The sequence below is a fragment of the Phocoena sinus genome, chromosome 18, assembly GCF_008692025.1.
Source record: "Phocoena sinus isolate mPhoSin1 chromosome 18, mPhoSin1.pri, whole genome shotgun sequence".
In the NCBI taxonomy this organism is placed as follows: domain Eukaryota; kingdom Metazoa; phylum Chordata; class Mammalia; order Artiodactyla; family Phocoenidae; genus Phocoena; species Phocoena sinus.
Window position 1 is genome coordinate 12,534,370 of NC_045780.1, and position 19,663 is coordinate 12,554,032.

General features: G+C 41.1%; 1 pseudogene; it reads left to right on the plus strand.

Moving 5' to 3' along the window:
* Nucleotides 1-799: 799 nt before the first annotated feature.
* LOC116743310 lies at nucleotides 800-18,393 on the plus strand (annotated as a pseudogene).
* The last annotated feature ends 1,270 nt before the right edge of the window (nucleotides 18,394-19,663 follow it).

Below are 19,663 nucleotides of genomic sequence, written 5' to 3' on the forward strand. Positions count from 1 at the left end.
TTAGTCAATTTTTAGTCTTTATGAAGCCCATCTGGCATATTTCAAATTCTAATAACAGTTATGGATTCTTAGTTGAACCTTCCTCTGTGGGTTTCATGGTCAATGATTTTTAAGGATTTTCTTGGGTTAAATTTTATGTTTTTATGCTAAGAAGCCCTTTCCAAGGCAGAACTTTCCACCCACATTTTTCTCCTTCTGTATTATGCACGGTTTATACAACTTGTAGAAAGCCAGGTTGTTTTATAGGTTCAAAACCACAGAGTAATGTTCCTCGTTTTGTACCTGATTCATTCTACACGGTGATATTAATGCTCTGGCAATTCTCCTGAGCTGTCATTGGGACTGGGCTCACTGCTCTCCTGAAGTTAAAGCTGAGAATTTGAGCATGGGCTTTTTCTAAACCGTAAGAAGGTAGGCTTAGGGATTTTAAAAAGACTCTCAGCCCATCCTCAAAAGCTGATGTTAACATGAAGAGTTATTGCCCCCAACCCTCATCTTAGTTTATGACATAAATTATACTTTTAGAAGTTCCTGCAACTATTATTGCCTCTTCTTTCTGCTTAAAAAGCAAAATGGAAAATAAAACAATGAAAAATACAATTAGCTTAAAGATAATTTACCAAAAGAGAATTGATAATATTAAGCAAACAAGGTAGAATTAGATTGAGTTTTATCCCAAGAGTTATCTGTGAATGCAGGTCAAGGAAAAAGACAAAATTATATTCAGGAGGGAAGCAAGACTGGAATTCAGAAGAGACAGGATGGGGTAATGGAGTGAAAGGGCAAGACAAGGGCACTGATGGGCAGCGAGGATGATGGCTTGAAGTGTCAAGAAAACAAAGCAGATCAGAGTAGGTGAGACTTGGCTACTCAGGAAAATAAGTCATGAATATTCCATGTTGTAGGTTCCTATCTAGGCACATTTATTAAAGGTACCACACCAAATTCATCACCATCTGTGTACTCAGGGTAGCGTGCTAGTCAGAGACTCATCGCACATCATGTCTTATTCTCAAACTAACAGCACAACTTCAGTGATTCCATAGCAAATCCAAAACATTGAAATATAGTCAATATCATCCCTGAATTATATATCTGAAAGTCACATTATAAAATAAAGATTACAGCAAGACTGAAAAACTTTGAAAGTACAACTATTCTGTTACGAATCTTAAAAACTTGGCTGGGCAGAGACAAAATGAAAATGATCTTCAACTCGAGATGTTTAGAGAGGTAATGTTTTGTGGGTTAAGGACCACTTGAGCAGAAATGAGAATAATTGGCTGAAGGAGTTTCAGTGTTGTCTGAATAGAAAACGTGAATTTCGACTGAGCACTTTAATTAGTGAAGTACTCAACCACGTCCACTGTGGAAATTCTCTGGGGTGGGTGGGCTTTCTCACCCCAGGCACTGACTTCCTAGGTTTGACTGCTACAGGTTGCCATCGCCATCCGGGGGGAAGCTGAATTGGAAGCCGGTGACTCTAATTTACTCATGTGATAATTTGCCTGGAGGTTTCTATTCCAAATGGTCTCCCAGCTTCCCTTCCAGGAAGAAATAAAAGCAGCTACTTCACCACTCCTGGACTTGACTGGAAGACCAGAATCAATGGACATGCTCTTTCAAGGGAGAAGAGCCTAATTTTGGAAATGCAAATATTTTAGGGGCGCCATAACATGTATCTAAGGATGTTTCTTTCTTCCTGGTGAAACGTGCGACTTTCTATAAAAATATCCCAGACCCAAGCCTTCCAATTTCTCACACAAGGACACCTGGCCTTTTGAGAGGTCGTGTCGCTCTTGTGACAGAAGAATCTGTAGCATAAAGAACCCAGTACTCTCTGGGGAGTTTTTCATTCTGAGAACACACGAAGGACTCTCCAGTTCTCTCCCCCTCACAAATACTCTAAAACTGTGCCATACACTGAGTGGCCACAAGCCCCTGAAATGGGCTGGTCTGAATTGAGATGTGCTGGAAATGTACAATACACACCAGATATCTAAGACTTAGTACCAAAAAAATGTAAAACATCTCATTAATAATTTCTTACATTGATTACTTGTTAATATGATAATATCCTATCATATGATGATATATTAGATCAAATGAAAAACACTGCTAAAATTGGTTTTACCTGTTTCTTTTTTTTAATATGGCTACTAGAAAATTACAATTTTATATGTGTCATGCATTATATTCCTACTAGACAGTGTTCCATTAAAATTGTGAAAACCCAACCCTTTCCTAACTACTAGAGTCAGACGGAACCCAGCAGGCATGCCAGCTTTGAAAGGCTGAGCTGGAAATTTAGATTCTAGATGCTGAGATGAAGGGTCACACAAAAAACAAAGCAATAGGAGTTACCCTGGTGAGCAAGGTGATGGGCAAAGAAACAGGCAAATAAACCACGAGACCCAGGTTTCCATGGGTGTTTCAGGATGGAAGCTCTGGTTCTCAAATTGTGGTCCTTTGACCAACAGCATCAGCATCAACTTGGAACCTGTTAGACACGCAAATCCTCAGGTCCCATCCTTGACCTACTGAATCAGAAACTTTGAGAGTGGGACCCAGTAATCTCTGTTTTAATAAGCCCTCCCAGGTGATTCTGACACACTCTTGATTTTAGAACCCCTTCGATATCTCATGTAACATCTGCCTGCTCTGTGGGCTGCAATTAGCTATCACCCCAGTGAACAAGTGAAGAAGCTGTGTGATAAAGAAATGAAGAAACTTGCCACAATCACATAACCTTAAGTGGTTAAAAAAAGAAAAATCAGGCTTTCAGTTCCTGAGTTTCTAATCCTAGGGTCGATACACTTAATCAGATGTAAAATCAATAAGAAAAACAAAAAGAAGAGAAACAGGGGATCTAGATCAGTGATTGTTAAGTTTTTTGGAGTCACCAACCTGAAAATCTGAGGAAACTCTGGTCCCTCTTCCACAAAAATGAACTTTAATGCAACACTGATATAACTTCAGGAGGCCATTCGACCCCTTGAGGGTCCTGCCTGCCTTCAAATTTATAATCCCTCATCTAGAAACCCAAATTGGATGATGAGTCATTCTTGGTAGTAAATTAGTCCCCCTTTATAGGAATAGGGTTTTGCATGGATAATGCTTCCTACTAATATACACTGAAGGAAAAATTTTGTCTTAAATGTTTGCTAGTTGAGAACTGTGTTTCTTCTATTGGCTTAACTGGGAACAAAATGCTCATTAGTGGCTTATAACCTCAACTGCCTTTTAGCAGAGGAAGTAGCAGGCACCAAACTGATCCTGAAATCTAAAACAGGCTGGGTCTTGGGGACAGAGGGCCACGGACCTTGATCACATTTGGCTGTAACGTCAGGGTTTTGCTACAAAATGAGTAAAGGACCTTGTTTGTAGCGTCTGTCTCTGCCAGTTGAGGATAGTGTTAATGACAGGAATTTCTACCTGTGATAGCTTTGGAGCAAATCAGGCTGAAAAAATTAATGTGCAATAAATGTGCCTTTGTGTTGGCAGCACAGAGGCTATTTGCAGAGCCTGACGCTGTTTGATAAGCACAGCACAGCTCATTTTTAACCTGACTTGAAACTTTTATAATTTATTCCCAGACAATGGTGATCAAATGCTTGGGGCTTGTGGTAAAGGAGAGGCTGGTCTCTTTTTATCCACCTGCAAAAATAAAACTGAACATTTGTTCTTTCATACAAGGGAAAATCGGTTGTCTTGAACTGTATTGGTAAATCCTTATTGTTTCTTTAATAAGTAGTTCTACATTTCAGAAGACGGGAAAGTGTTAAGTGTGAATACATACCTCTATTCATTCGGCATTATGCCTTAAAGTAACAGGCAGTCACTGATGTAAATGGACTGAGTTCTGGAAGTTTGTACTTGGGAAATTTTTTCCATAAAAAATATAAATAATATTTATTACATATATTGGCCTTGTTTTTTTCTAACTACATGAAATATTAAACATGTCTTTGGAATCACCCTGCAAAACCTAACCATTATTCATGGCACTTTTTCCATGGGGCAATACAATTAATGTTAGAAACCTATTTAAACCTACCACTGGCAAAAAGAGAGACATTTACTACCTTCTGTGACTCTGGAAGACAGATCAGGGATTTTTCTTTTCATGGGCTCTGGTGAAAGCACTTTTTCCTTCCCTCTGACCGCTAGTTTTACAAGCGGGAGGGAATTCGCCCCCTGGTGGTGATCACATATAAGCATGAAATATTCATAAACCAGGTGTTCACTCATTACAAACTGCTTATGCATTCCTTCACTCCTCCACCATGAGATTTTAAAATACAGCTTTATATCTCCCCAAACATCTAGAGCATCAGATTGCATCTGGAAGACAATCTGCAAGTTTGTTGAATAATTATTAAAGACACTGACTCTTCAGTGACAATTGAACATGACTAAATGACATTCTTGCAAGCTCCTGGCATAAAATCATAAGCAAAAGGGATTTTCTTCCAATATTAGTGTACCGATATAGGATTTACTTTAAAGTGGCTCCCAATAGTACTAATAAATTTCTAACATACTAGTCCCTAAGTTGAAATTTCTGTGCCCAGCTTTTGCAAACACCACACCCTACACACACACACACACACACACACACACACACACACACCCTACATATCACATTTAATGTTCCAGTTAAACTGGTCTTCTTGTCATTCCCCAGACACAATTTTCACTGCCCCTCCCCCTTTGCCTTTATTTATGGTTTTCCTTTGGCCCTACTGCCTAGAAGGGATTCCCTTTTTCTTTCTACATTGCCTTAAATCTCATGGTCTAATACTCCTATCTTCTAGCAATATGAAGAATAATTATTCCACTTTTCTTTCCTGAGATATATTGAGAACCTAGAATGTCCAATGCTTGGACATTGTGATCTCTCTTGTCTTAAAAAATGAAAACAGAAAACAAATCAAAAACATTTTGTCTGAACTACCCTGCCTAAATAATTAACACCTTCTTATATTTTAGCTTATCTCTAATTTTCTATTCCACACAGTCCAAAACTTTATTATACCACACCTTGTTCAGCTGTTTCTAAACTAGATTATAAGTTCCTGGGCTGAAAGCTTTTCCTAAACTTCTTGTACTTCTTCATTTATTAATTCACTCCAGGCATTGCTTACCACATTTATTCATTCATTTACCTAATTCACTCATTCAATGAGCACCTATGAAATATAAATAAGATATTTTGATAATATATTGGGTTTATTGTGCTTAGTACAGGGCTATTTCTCATTATCTGTGAGATGGAAGGCTTGTTGCTATAAAATCAAACAAAAGTAACCATTAAATGGTGTTTGCCAATATCCTGACATAATGATCCTGGTTCTGCTTCAGTTTAGCATAATCCCCTTACGTCTAGTTGAGATCTTACTGTATGTGTCAGCCAAGAGGTGTAGTGGGGAAAAACATGGACTTTGAGGAACAGGAGTGGAGATGTTCGTGCCTGAAAGCTTCATCTTTTCACTGTGAAACATGGTGCAATGTCACCCGCTGAGAATGAAGATGGCAGCAGGGAGCTTGGGACTTAAGGAAAAGTGAATAATCCCTGGGAGGAAAGCAAGAGACTGCTCCCTAGAGAAGCACGAAAGGATTGCTTTGAGGGTCTCACTGAGATTTGGGGACCAAAAACATATAGTAACAACAATCTGTGTTTTCCTCCAGTAACATTCAGTACCTAGGGATAGGGGCAGAAAAGACCAATTCTCCGTTTAGCTGAGGTCAAGACTTGGAAGGCTGATCCATTGGAGGAAATAGTTGGAAAGAGACTTGTAGTCAGGGAAGGGAGGGAAACGATGAGGCGAAGAGGAGCTTGAGGGACTGAAGAACTCAGTGGGGCACGGTGGATGAAAGCTGGACCACTAAGGAGCTGTGGGCAGAGATTATTTTTGTATTGGTTTCCAGCTTCAGAAATGAAGCTGTTCTTGTTGAGAATGAGGTTGAGGATGGGTTGCTCATGGAGAATGGAAGTCCAGGTTTTGTAAGTTAAGGAGGTGAAGTTGAAGCTTGATGGATTACTCACCAGATGTGAATGCTGTCTATTAACTATGGCAAGAGATCTGGAAGTCACGACTCCTGAGTCAGGTGCCAAAATCTTCAATAAATGAAGGCTGGTGGGATGGGGAGAGTGGTAGAGCCACATGGCCATGAAACCCAAAGAAGGGCTATTAGAAAAATGCAAAAGGGAATTTTGCCTATTAGTGAAGCTTAATTGGTTTATAGTTTGTTTCATTCTATGAAGCTGCTTAAATTTCCCATTTAATAAATCAGAAAACATAAGTATGGCTGATAAGTGTGCCAACTGAAGAATGTCTCCAGCCATCCAGCTCTACAAGGGTTGATTCATTAACCACTGAAGTTGCTGACCTTTAATACACCTTGAAAGGAGTTCAGGGTGGACATCAGGAATGAGACACTCTGTGCTCTGGGAAAACTGGCAGAACAGGCCTTTAGACAGTGTGAAATTTTCAGGAGAAAGTTTTATGAACCCAAACTCATGCATCTTCCCATACTTAGAAAAGCCCTAAAACCATTATCTAAGGTGCCCTAAAACCATTAACTAAGGTGTCTGTTTTTCATGACTAGCAACAAACTTCTACTGGGATGTGTGCTTGGTTGCTTGCACCCTCTGCCAAACTCACATATATACTGACCTCCCCTCTTACCTGTTGGAACAATTTCTCCGAGCTATCTGAGAGGCTATCTCCTGGGCTATAGTCCTCAGTAAAGACACTGAATAAACTCGACTCACAGCTTTTACATTGTGCATTTTTTTAAGTTGACAAGTATATCAAACGTATACAAATTCAGAAATAAATACTTAGAAAAAACTTAGTTCTCTTGTTTTCTTTTAATAAGAGGCAATTTATCAGCCATCATGCATTTCCTATCTCACTTAAAAATATCACAAACTGACATTTTGCTGATGTATTACATTTAATCAAAATCATATTTTGTTTTATCTAAGCTTCGGGTAGCATTTAAGTGTTGTCCTGGGAAACTTGTTTACAAGGATTAAGCCCAAGATTAAATATTTTAATGACTAGATGGGGGAATGTTTTCTTTCTGCATCACTTCTCACCCAATTTAGGATATAAAGTATAAATCTTTCTGCAACAAACAAAGCTCCTTGAGAATCAGAGTCTGATTTCAAAACTAAGAAAATGTCATATTAAGTTTTTTAAACTTAAAACAGAAGGATAGTATGGAAACTCATACTAGTTTAAATGTTAAAGCCTAGGCATAAATCTTTATTTCTTCATCCCCTATAGGAGGAACTATAATCTACTGGTTAGAATTTCATTATAAGTGATCTCTATATTGTAAGAGAGCCCATAGAGAGGGCTGTCACCTCCATCATTTATGCTCCTTTAAATTCTCAGGAATATCACTGGACTTAGCTAAATAATAATCAGGTCACTATTGAGAATTGTTTCTTCTCAGCTAAGCAGTAACCAGGAAAGATCAAGGCATATAGCTACAATTCCAAGTGCATAAGGCACAAGCAAGTTGTTCTTCCAACTGTTCCCTTAAACTCTTGTGGATTTTTAGTGCATGGAACTGAATTAAATGGCAGGAATTTGCAGAGATACAGCCCAGTCTCTACAAAAAAAGAAAGAAAAAAAAAGAGGGAGGCAGTGAACCCCGTTAGTATCAAGTCAGACATTTTGGTCGGGGCTGGGCAGGTTTGGTGAGGAATGGAACCAGACAGAAGAAGGGGCTGCACGTCTGTAGAGTTGGAATGGTGACCTGGTCCTGGCTGGTGCTCTCAGAGTTTCCACAGGACTATCCTGATGTGAACTTGAGCTGCCTATTAGGTCCTTGAACTATGCAAGAATGTTTCCCAAGTGATAACCCTGGACTCCTGTGCCTCAGCCCAACTCTACACCTGCTCCTCTAGGCAAACTCTCCACCTCACCCGTCACCTCATCACTGTGAGTAACTTCATGGAACACATTAGTTATGTGCCATGCAAACTAAGTTAAAATCTCTTTTAGGCCTCATCCCCACCAGCATCAAATGGGGTGATGTTGATGTGGAGTTCCCTGTGTCTTTGAGAAGGCTGAGGTTTACTTGAAGGTAAGTCTTCATCTTTGCCCCTTCGGCTGATTCCCCATGTGCATGCAATGGGAGTGAACCATGAGAAACCTGAGAGCTCTCTCAAGATCATCAGTGATGCCCTCTGAACCACCAACCACAGTGGCTCTCCTGCCCAAGGTTATCCATGAAACTTTCACATCGCGGAGGACTCACCATCACAGTCCATGCCATCAACGCTACCCAGAGACTGATGGTGGCCCCTCTGGCAAACCATGGTGTGAGGGTCATGGTGCTGTCCAGAGCATCATCCTTGCAACCAAAGGCACTGCCAAGAGTGTGTTCTAGATCTGACCTGCCATCTAGAGAGAGCTGCTAAATTCGACATCAAAAATGTGGTGGAGCAGGTGTCAGAGGGCTCCTGAAGAGCATCCTGGGCAACACTGAGGACTAGACGCTTTCCTGTGACTTTAACAGAGTCACTCACTTCTCCACCTTGATGCAGGGCCTGGCATTGCCCTCAGTGAACCTTTTGTTAAGCTTATTTGTTGGTATGAATTTGGCTACAGCAACCATGTGATAAACCTCATGGTCCATGTGGTTCCAAAGAGTAAGATTTCCCTGGAAAACAAGCCTAATAGCCTTGAGGTAGAGAGAGGTTCTCATCTGCTGAGAAGTCCTTGCCTCACCTCTAGCCCCCACCACAGTGAAAAACTCCCCTCCCCCACACAATTCCCATTCCAAGCACCTGAAGAACCCTACCTTGTCAGGTAGCATCAGCACAATCAATATGATACACTGTACCCAGAGGAGGGAAATCTACATGAGTTCCCCTCTGAGAATCACATCCAAGCTCTTTAGTATGGCCTTCCTCTTCCTAATTGAGCTCTCAGATTACTTTTCTGTACTCACTTCTAACCATTCATCCAACACAATATCCTATACTTCAGCCATACTGACCTATTTGCTGCATTTTAACGACTCTGTTTTAGTGAATACTATTTCCTTTCCTTGAATGCTCTTTCTACGATCTTTGGCTACCTAATAGATGACAGCTAATCTTGAGGTAATTAATGTAACAGAGTGTCAAAGAAGGAAGTCAGAAAGGGCTGTGGAGAAAGGTCTTGATAATGAAGAGTTAGCAGTATATTATTACTCACTGATAAGCAAATCACTGATGATTATTGGTTGTGAAATAGCTAGACATGTGATGTTACTGAAGAGGCATGACCCAAATGTCACCTCTTCTTCATTGTTTTCCCTATCCCCATTCCCCACCTCCTAATAAAATATCTTCCTGCTAGAATTATTTCCTCCTCTACTATAATGAGAGAGCCAATCCACCACCTGTGAGGTCTTTCATTCCTAAGGTTCTAACAAAGAAATGAAGTTTCTTCACTTCTAAGGTTCTCATTTCTAAGGTTTACTTAGAAGGATTCCATTCCTTCCAGCCTCTTCTTTGAGTCCTTATAATATTATATTCATCTTTCCCTCTTTATTGGGGTCTTCCAGTCTATCTACAGTTATGCAGAGATGCCCCCACCCTGAGTCACTTGACCTTAGTTCCCTGCTAGCTAACATCAGTATTTCTAAACTTTCTCACCCAACTGTTCCAGTGGGCAATATACTGACTGGTATGTCCTCTGTTTTGTTATTAAGGCATTTCTCCACAGCCCCTTTCAGCTTCATCCTTCACGCTTTCCACTGTTATCCCAGTTCCCTCGAGATCATCTAACCAAAAAAAAAAAAAAAAAAAAAAATTGAGATACCAAATGCAATAGCCTTACTTTAATTTCTATTTGACATAGATGATCTATCCCAGCTCTTGAAATGCTCTCCTCCCCATTGTCTTCTTTCAGGACACCACAACGCCCTTGTTTTCTCCTGTCTTTTCAAGCACACCCTTCAGACTCTCATTTGGATTCCTCCCTCCTCTTCCTCCTTCACCCTAGATATACCCTGGATTCTCATCTCTTTAATAGATATTTTACTTTCACAATTTTAGCTATGATTCCTGTATGGATTAGTCCCATATGTAAGTACTGACCTCTCTACCAAGCTCTGGTTATGACTTCTGTCTGCCTATGGGATGCTTCCACTTATGGATACCACCAACACTTGGTACAACATCCCTACAACTAATTTTCATTATCTCTCTTCCAAAGACACCTGTGTGTCTATGTCTTACATTTCCCTTCCAGAAGAACCACACTGAAACCATGACCAAGAGATAAAGAGCTCTGCTACTTTTAAAGGCTTCCAAAAATGATAATTTCCTAAGCTTCTTTGGCAAACAAACTTTATAAACCAGGCTACAGAGAACTGAAGGAAAATGATGATCCTTTTACGTCTTAAGGTAGATAGAGTTCTGCATTTTAAGGCTATAGATTAAAAAAAGGCTAATTTTATAAGGAAAATCCCTTTTACGGAAGCACATAAAGAGATTTCGATAGATTCTTTAAAAGACAAGATAGGGGCTTCCCTGGTGGCGCAGTGGTTGGGAGTCCGCCTGCCGGTGCAGGGGGCGCGGGTTCGTGCCCCGGTCCGGGAGGATCCCACATGCCGCGGAGCGGCTGGGCCCGTGAGCCATGGCCGCTGGGCCTGCGTGTCTGGAGCCTGTGCTCCGCAACGGGAGAGGCCGCAACAGTGAGAGGCCCGCGTACAGTGAGAGGCCCACGTACCGCAAAAAAAAAAAAAAAAAAAAAAAAAAAAGACAAGATAGGCTTAAGAGTGCTTACCTTAGAGGGATTATTTACATAAGATATAAGGCAAAAAGAGATCTTGGAAAAATAAGATGCTATATGAATGCAAAGATTGTTTCATTCTAATTATGTTAATTTAATTCATTTACTCCATGGGGATCATGCCTTAAAGATTTCAAAAGATTTAGTCGGGCTTCCCTGGTGGCGCAGTGGTTGAGAGTCCGCCTGCCGATGCAGGGGACACAGGTTCGTGCCCCGGTCCGGGAGGATCCCACATGCCATGGAGCGGCTGGGCCCGTGAGCCATGGATGCTGAACCTGCGTGTCCGGAGCCTGTGCTCCGCAACGGGACAGGCCACAGCAGTGAGAGGCCCGCGTACCGCAAAAAAAAAAAAAAAGATTTAGTCATCTTCCTCTGTTACAGATTTACTTTAAATCTTTATCTCTTCGTCTATCTACCTTTTTGTCTAGAGGCTTTTGGTACAAAATGTTTCCATTAGAAGAAATATTTGACTAACCCTTTAAAATATGAACAGAATAACATCTATTCTGGATTGTTAGCTGTTCTTTGAATAATAAATCTTCCCGCAGTTAAAAATGGATAATTAAGGTCTGTTTTAGAGACTTGATTTCAGAGAAAGGAAGCTCAGTAATTAAAGTGAGAATGAAGAAATGAAAATGAAAACTGATCAGGAATGAATAACAATTTTCCACTTCCATTTAAAGGAATCTCTCAGGCACTAAATTTTATTCACATTGCCACAGAGGCTACTCAAACTATTTATCTGCTTTCCAAATAGTCTCAGATTTTGGGTAAAGGAAATGTAAGCTATGTTATTTTGGCTCTATAAGATAAATAGGAATGAAAAGCAATTCAGAAGTTCATGTTGCAGTGGAGGTTGAGAAGGAGGGAAAAAGAGCAAGGATGTGTTGAGCAGGAGTAATTGGCCAAGCCCCTCTGCCCATTTCTTCCCCACAATTGCCTCTTCCTGGGAGAATCCCAGGCGGGCAAGGTCACTATGCCAGTTTTAAGGTTGCTGTGTCTTCAAAACCCATCTGCCTCTCAACATCCTTAAGCTGGCAAGGAACTGCTGGTCATAAGGGGCTGCTGTAGGTCTCCAGGACAGACTATTCTACAAGAGGACCAAAGATGTAACTAACCGCAAACAAGGATGCCCTTTATCCACTCTCATGGCATGGCACTCAAATACATTCAAAATCATCGTGGCTTTTAGGTCAGCCCTAACAACAGGAGAGAGGCACCAAACTCCTGTGAGAGAATCCCAAAACACCTGAACCATCCTCTCCAAGAAAATCTCAAAATCTCATGGAAACTATCAGGAGAGGACCACAAGATGAAAATAAAGCTCTCTTTTTTTTTTCTAGACTAATAACGTTGACATTTCCAACGACAATCCACAGCATTCACACCAAACTAAATTGATTAATTATCTCACTTGTCACCTTCATAAAAGTTTAAGTTCTACTTGAGATGACCGGAGAACAGCTTAGCAAAAGTCAAACAAACTAAAACCAAAACCAATAATTGCTCATTATCAGTTGAAGAAGTTTAATTTTTAATATAACCTCTATTCCCTAAACTCTGTTTAATGAAGAAACTAAAGTATTAAAGACATCAATCTGCATAGGTAAGTCTTTAATACTTACAAAAAGTCTAAAGATAATCAAAACAGCCTATTATTAAAGGTTACATGTGGGAGAGTTGTGGGGTTTGATAATGCTCTTGTGGACTCCAGGTAGGCTGGCTCTAAATAGTGTTTGGTTACACATCTGTGCATGTGTTCAATCTGTTTGCTAATCTTAAACACGCTATCGATGTCAACTGTTGTATTTATGTTAACTTTTTTTTTTCAGATAGCTTTGAGTGGCATACAGAGGTATGGCTATCTTTCCAAATGATTTTTGTAAAATATAATAGAGAGATTGTGTCCAAAGCATTGGATAGTTTGTTTTTGTTCCACTATTTTTTACCATACATGCACAAACTCAATTGGAATAATATACCTGAAACTTCTCAGAATAATTACTTCGTTATTTTGATGTCTGAGAATTACAAATTACTGAATAGGACACAATTCCTGCTGCCACAGAGGGCAGGGAGGTGAGCCCAGAGCTTCTGTGGGTTGGCTCCAGCCAGAGCCCTGGCTGGGTGACATGTGGGTCTGAATGGCAGCTGCCTCACTCCAGGCAACCAGGGGCTGCAGGTCCTGCTTCATGGAAGCAGAGCCTTGCTGGAAGTATGTGCAGACCTGAGGCACCTCCCTGTATGTGTAAAGTGGCAGCTTGGACCCCCAGTGACAAGTCCCTTGGGTGAAGTTCCTGCATAGCCACTGGGAGTGGGGGCAGCTCTCCCCGGCATGGCCGCTGCTACCCAGCCTCGCAGAGTTGATCCCCTGTTGAGAATCCTGATTTATTTTCTAATCTAATTTGACACTCTCTTTTAACTGGCAAGTTTGGACCATTTACATCTATTTTTATTGCAATATCCTTGAAAATATTTCTATTGTTCTATCTTGTGTTTTCTATTTGTCCTGCTATTTTGATGCTTTTTCTCTCCCTTCCTTTTTGCCTTTTGATTCCATTTTTTACAGTTACCTAATTTCCTTCTGAAATGCTGAAAGTTATTCACTACATTTTTATTTTATTTAACCCTTAACTTCATATTTATATATAACTTAAAATTAAAGTTAATATCTCCACCTTCCTCTAACAAATAAAAGATCTTAGAAAGTTTTAACTAAAACCACTTGCTTGCCAGATACTCTTACCCCATTTCCATTTCGAACTTAATTTTTTTTACATGCAAAATTAAATATTTTTTTCATAGACTCAACATTTTAGATTTAACCATATGTTAACCTTTGCTCATTTCTTCTTGCATCTCAGACACACCTTTAGTTTCTCTTTTCTTCTTCCTAAAGTTGTTTAGAAGCTTTAATGAGGATCAGTTGGTAATAAACGTTCCAAATTCGTTTGTTGAAAATGTCTTTATTTTGCCCTCATTCTTGAATGCAATTTTAACTAGATATATATTACCAGATAGACAATTTTTTTTCCAGCATTTTGAAAATATTGTTCTCCATCTCTGTTGTTGATGTTGAGAAGTCAGCTCTCTCACTAATCAATAGAGTCCCCCAAAGGGTGGTCTGTGGAGCTTGTTAGAAATGCAGATCTCAGACCCCAGCCTAGACCAATTGAATCAGAATGACTGAGATTCTCCAGTGTGTATTTGTTAAGTAAAATCTCTTAGAAAATGTTCAAGACAAGTTTATATTACTTAGATTTTCATATTGCAATGTGTTTCTTCGACAGAAAGGTCCCTATGTTATCATATTTTTTGTCAATATGCAATAATTTATTTTTTAAATGCTTCTCAGTGAAGAAACAGCCAAGCTGAAAAAATCCAAGATCTTTGACTTTAAAATTAATAGTTATATTCATAGACTCCATGGAAAATCTGTTTCCTGATAGTTCAGGGACCTTTCATCAAATTTGGTGATTCAGTTATCTTCCCAGAAAAGAATGTCAGCAGTTTAGGAATACTGGAACAATAGCCTCGTCTGGGCCCCTCGGTGCTTCCCCTCCACTGGCAAACAAGAGAAGGATAAAAAGCTTGAGCAGACATAAAATCAGACACAGAACCTAATGTGGGAAGAGGCATATTTTTCCTTACCGTGCTGATGGATGAATGGGAAACTTAAGACTTGAGTGTTTTAAAAGCTGGTGCTTTTAAGACTAATTATCTGTAATGACAATATGTCTGCCTGCTATGTAAATAAGAAGCTGGAATCAGACACATCTGTCATAATGAAATGTGACACAGGGGAGATTAGACAAAAGCTTTCTGTACAGTGAGATCTTGGATAAACTCTTCCTCTGACTAATAAAATGTTCAATTGTTTGAGATGCTTGCACTGAGACTGGGATGGCAATAGGACCAGATTGTTGCAGGAGTTTTGTATGGATGAGTTATGCAGATCCAACCTGACTAGCTCATGAAAGCTCAGTGGAGGCTGTAAAAATCTATCCATCAGCCATCGCCATTATCTGCATAGGGGTGCGGGATCCACAGAAAGCTGAGGACTAGTACCTGACATCATTGTTATCGGTTTATTTACATCGAGGAGCTCTTTCTGAAGAAATCCCTTTTCTCTCTCTCTCTCCATCCAGAAATCCTCATAAAACAGGCAGAAACTATTGTGACCTGAGCCTTCCCCTGCCTCACTCCTTCTCTCTCCTGTAACTTCCACCTCTCCCTTTCAGCTGGCTCTTTCCCATGAGCCTAAATCTGCACACATGTGTCGCCCATCTCAAAAAAGGAATTAACAAAACAAAGGAAGTCCTCTTTGAATTCTGCCTACCCACTTGGCAAGAAGTTTCTCACTCTCTCCCTTCACACTCAACTCACTGAAAGAGTGGTGCAATTCCATATCCTCCCTTTCATTCTCAAAGCGGTTCTAGCCTGGCTTCTGCCTGGATTCGGCTGTGAAATTCCTCTTGGTAAGATCACCAACAGCAGCAAGGTGGCAATGTCTTAGTCCTCACCTGGTTGGCCATCTCCAGGGCACCCAGCTTCACTGATAACTCCCTGTCTTCCAGAGTTTCTGTACTCCCTTGGCCTCCAGGACCCCACTTCTCCTGCTGCATCTCACTTCCACCTTCTGCCCCCAACTCCTCTTCGTTGATCCTCTCATTAAACATTGGTGAGCCCCAGACTTCATTACGGGGCCCCTTCTCTTCACACCCACAGCCTCCCCACAAGGCTGAGAATCCCAAAATCTGTTATGTGCTGTTCAAACTCCTTCTTCATCCATCCTCACATAGATGTTCCACAGACACCTCAAACTCAATGTGACCAGAAAGGCTTTATTAAAAAAAAAAAAGGTTTCCTTCTGTATTTCTTATCCTCTCAGTTGCTCTAAACAGTAACCAAGAGATCAGCTTTGTCTCCTCTCTCTTCCCCAAAGTCTAGTCTCAATATCACTGAGTCCCATGGATTTCCCTCTGTCTTACCTGCCCCCTCTCTCCATTCTCATTGTCACCGCTGTAGTTCACACACTCATTATCCCCTGGCTGGAATACTGCCTCCTAACCAGTCTTCCTGTCATTATATTTGCTCCCTTCCAGCCCATTCACTTTACTCCCACCAGGGTGATCTGCTAAAGTTGCAAGCTTCAATCTGTTGTTGAAACCCTCTCTACTGGACATAAACTTATGCACCCTCCCAGATTTTTCAGCCTCCCTGTCTCGTCAACCATGGCCACTTCCAACCCCTCAGCACATGCCTGTGGAGATCTTCTTCCTGAACCCAGGGCCTGGAGCTTCTAACTCCCCTCTACCACTTCCAGACTCAGAGAAAGCACCACGTGTTAGTCCAGGTCCTCTGAGAAGCAAATGCCAAGATGCGAATAGACATGCAATGAAGATCTGATCCTGACAGAAGGAGAGAAGGATGAAAGTGTGGATGGAAGTGTCCTAGACTGCAGTGCAGTTCTAAGGAAATTTTGGCAGGGCCACTGGGAAGTTCTCAAGCTAAATCTCCTGTGAGAGGAGTCCCCTGTCTCCCAGGAATAGATCTGTCTTAATATTTCTGCTATGATCAGTCACTGGGGCAGAGAAGGAAGTGTGGCCTCTGTACAGCACAGCATATTTTCAGACCCACCAAGCAGTACTGTTGGACAGACGTAGAAGCAACCCAATGTATGATGGAAGTGGCACATTTGGGATGGGGCTGGAGCAGGTCCAAAACTATGAGTAAAGTACCAGTAACTTCTGGTCCAGACTGCCATGCTACCTACTTCTACCATATCAATGCCTCTCCTTCAACCCATGTATTTCCACTGACCAACTCTCAAAGGAAGAAAAGACAGGACTGGCTCACAGATGTATCATTATGCTGTGTTGGTGGAGCTGGAATTGGGCAGTTGTCACATGATAGCCCCAATTGTCAGTAACCCTGGAAGATGGTCTGATGTGGATGACTGACCTTGTCCAGCCAGTGCTTGTGCAATAGGCCCATGACCAGACCAGGGGTGACCAGGGTAGCAGGGATGAAGACCATGCATGAGCCTAATAACAAGGGCTTCTTGTCTTATGGCCAATCTGGTTATAGCCACTTTTGAGTGGCCAGTGTGCCAGCAACAGAGACTGAAGCTGCACCCTCAACACATCACCATCCTTTGAGGTGTCATCCTACAGCCTACCTAGTGGCAAGTCAATGACATCAGAGCTTTTCCACATTGGAGGAGAGAGTAATTATTACTCCATACCAATACTGATACAAATTCTGGATGTGGGGTTGCCTTTCCTTTATCATCACCACCACCAAAGCGTTTACAGAACACTTTATCTCTCAACGTGTTTTCCACACAATGTTCACTCCAACACGGGACCTTTTCTACAGCAAAGGAGGTGCAGAAATGGGCTTGTCACCAGGGGACTCACTGATAATACCAGGTACCCCACCATCTAAAAGCAGCCAGACCAACAGAATGATAAGCAGCCTGTTGAAGGCTTAGCTATGGGTCTAGTATCTTGCAGGGTTTGGTTGCTGTCTTCTAGGAAGTGACATACTGGCCAAATCAATAGCTGATATATAGTATTATGCCTCCAACAGTAAGAATATATGGGTCCAAGAACCAAGTGAAGTAGAAGTAGCCTCCTCACCACACAGGGGTCCATTTGAAATATTTGTGCTTTTATTCCCTATAATCTAAGGTCATACCCAATTAGAGGTCCTAGTTCCTGGGAAGGAGCATTTCTGCCTGTGTGAATAATGAGTTTCACTGAACTTAAAGTTAATGACTACCTGACCACTTGGGGCTTTCATGCCAATAGTTCAACAGGCAAGGAAATTATTTACTGTCTGATTGATGTAATTAAGGAGTTGGTGTTGACCCTCCACAAAATGGGGTCATAGGGGATAATATCTGAAACCCAAGGGATTCACTAGGTCTCTCTCAGCACTGCCATGCCCACTGATAATGGTTAATGGAAAATACAGCGACAATAACGCAAAAAGTACAGGACAAATAAAGGGTCAGTCCACTTGAAGTTCTGGGTCACTCCAGCAGGAAAGCAACTTAGACCAGCTGACAGTTGGCCGTAGGTAGGGAAATACAGAATGTCTGATAGAGGTGAGAGATCATAAATGTCAATTAGAGCCTCAGGACCAGCCCACTGTAGCTTATTCCACCAACCCACTTGCCTTAAGTGTCTCTGCAAATCACAACTAGTCACCATCTTGAAGGCAGCTCTGTGACTGTTTGACTTGGGGAAGCAGTGAGCACAGCCTGTTCTCACAACAATGGAAGTCCTGTAGTGTATGAGGGAGCCACATACAATGGAAGGTCACAAGCAGAGCTGAGGAGCACAAGAGGTCATCTATATAAGGCACATCCTATACTGGCCATTTGTTCTGCCACAATGACGAGTTCCATGTGGGCTCACGCAGTCCTGCTGCTAAGGCAGACACCTGGAGTCTCTGGTCCCTCTTCCTATTCCTAGACTCAGATGAAGCACCACACTATGAGGCACGGAACCTGGCTCTCCAGAAGGTGCCGGATGATGCAAGCCAGAAGTCCAGGGAGTTAACATTCTGCAGGTGAACTCTGTTCAATGGGAGACAAGAGAAGGGAGGGTGCTAGCAGATGAACTCCCTCTCCATACACCCTCTGATGGACAGCTTTGAGACACAGTTTTTCTGTATAGCCTATTTGGGGGGGTTTCATGTGGCTGAGAAACTGGCTGTTTCTTCATGAAGCAACAGCCAGCTCCATAACTTAAGACGTTGTGTTAGCTCCCATCCATCCATGACTCATTTCACTTTCCCTCTATCACACTCCCTGACATTACCCTTCCCAGGACAGCATTCACATTTAATCCTTGCCTCGGGTTCTGTTTGGTAAAGAGCCTGGGCTAAGTCTCATTTCACTGCTTACTCTACCTAAAGAAATCCTCAGATACAGCTCCGCTGACATTTCCAGTCTCATCACGTGATGGTCCCCAGATCTCATCCTTTGGTAAACCAAGCAGACTAACTGACAGGTTTCTGAGCTGCCCCCTTTTTCACAGCATCTGCAACTGCTCTTTCTTCTGCCTGGACAGTGCTCCCTTAGCCACTCCCTCTGTGAACTTCCAACCATGCCATGAATCAAGTTGGACAATAGTCAATCCAGTACTTCACAAAATATCATTAAAATGAATGAGAATATTTAGAAGCCTCTTTTGAGTCTCCTTACTTAATATTGAAAGATTAAAAAGACAAAAAGCTACATATGATTGGATAAATACTAACTCTTCCTATTATGGTAAAAATACTTGAAATACAAGGAAACAAATATGGAGACAATCCAAAACACATTCATTTATCAGCAAATATCATTGAAAGATTCTCAGCAAACACTGCTTAAAATGTAAAGAGATAAATGTTAAATTGTACATTACAGCAGGTTTTCTGTATATATAGAAAAGAGTAAAGATATTCCTAACAAGTCAGTGTATAAGATTTCTAGTCGGGTTCAAAAAAGAAATACAAAAATAATTCATTTTCTTATGGACAACTAAAGGAAAACATGTACCAAAGAAGGTGTATTCTCAACAGTAACTTCTTTAATAAAAACAAAGATTTATGGAAAAATATGCTTAATGGAATAGCTACTTAAAGTGGAATAAAAAATATTCTGGGATAAAGTCACAGAGACATTTCCACATATGAAACCCTGCACTGCTTCATTCATAGTCAAGATGTTACAGCAAAGAAGTTGAAGCCAGAAGTGTATCAAGTGCTAGAGATGTCAAAAATATAGTTACTTTCTATGATGACAAGACCCTTAAAATAGACTCTTTCACAATACTTTGTAATGATGTGGGGAATAA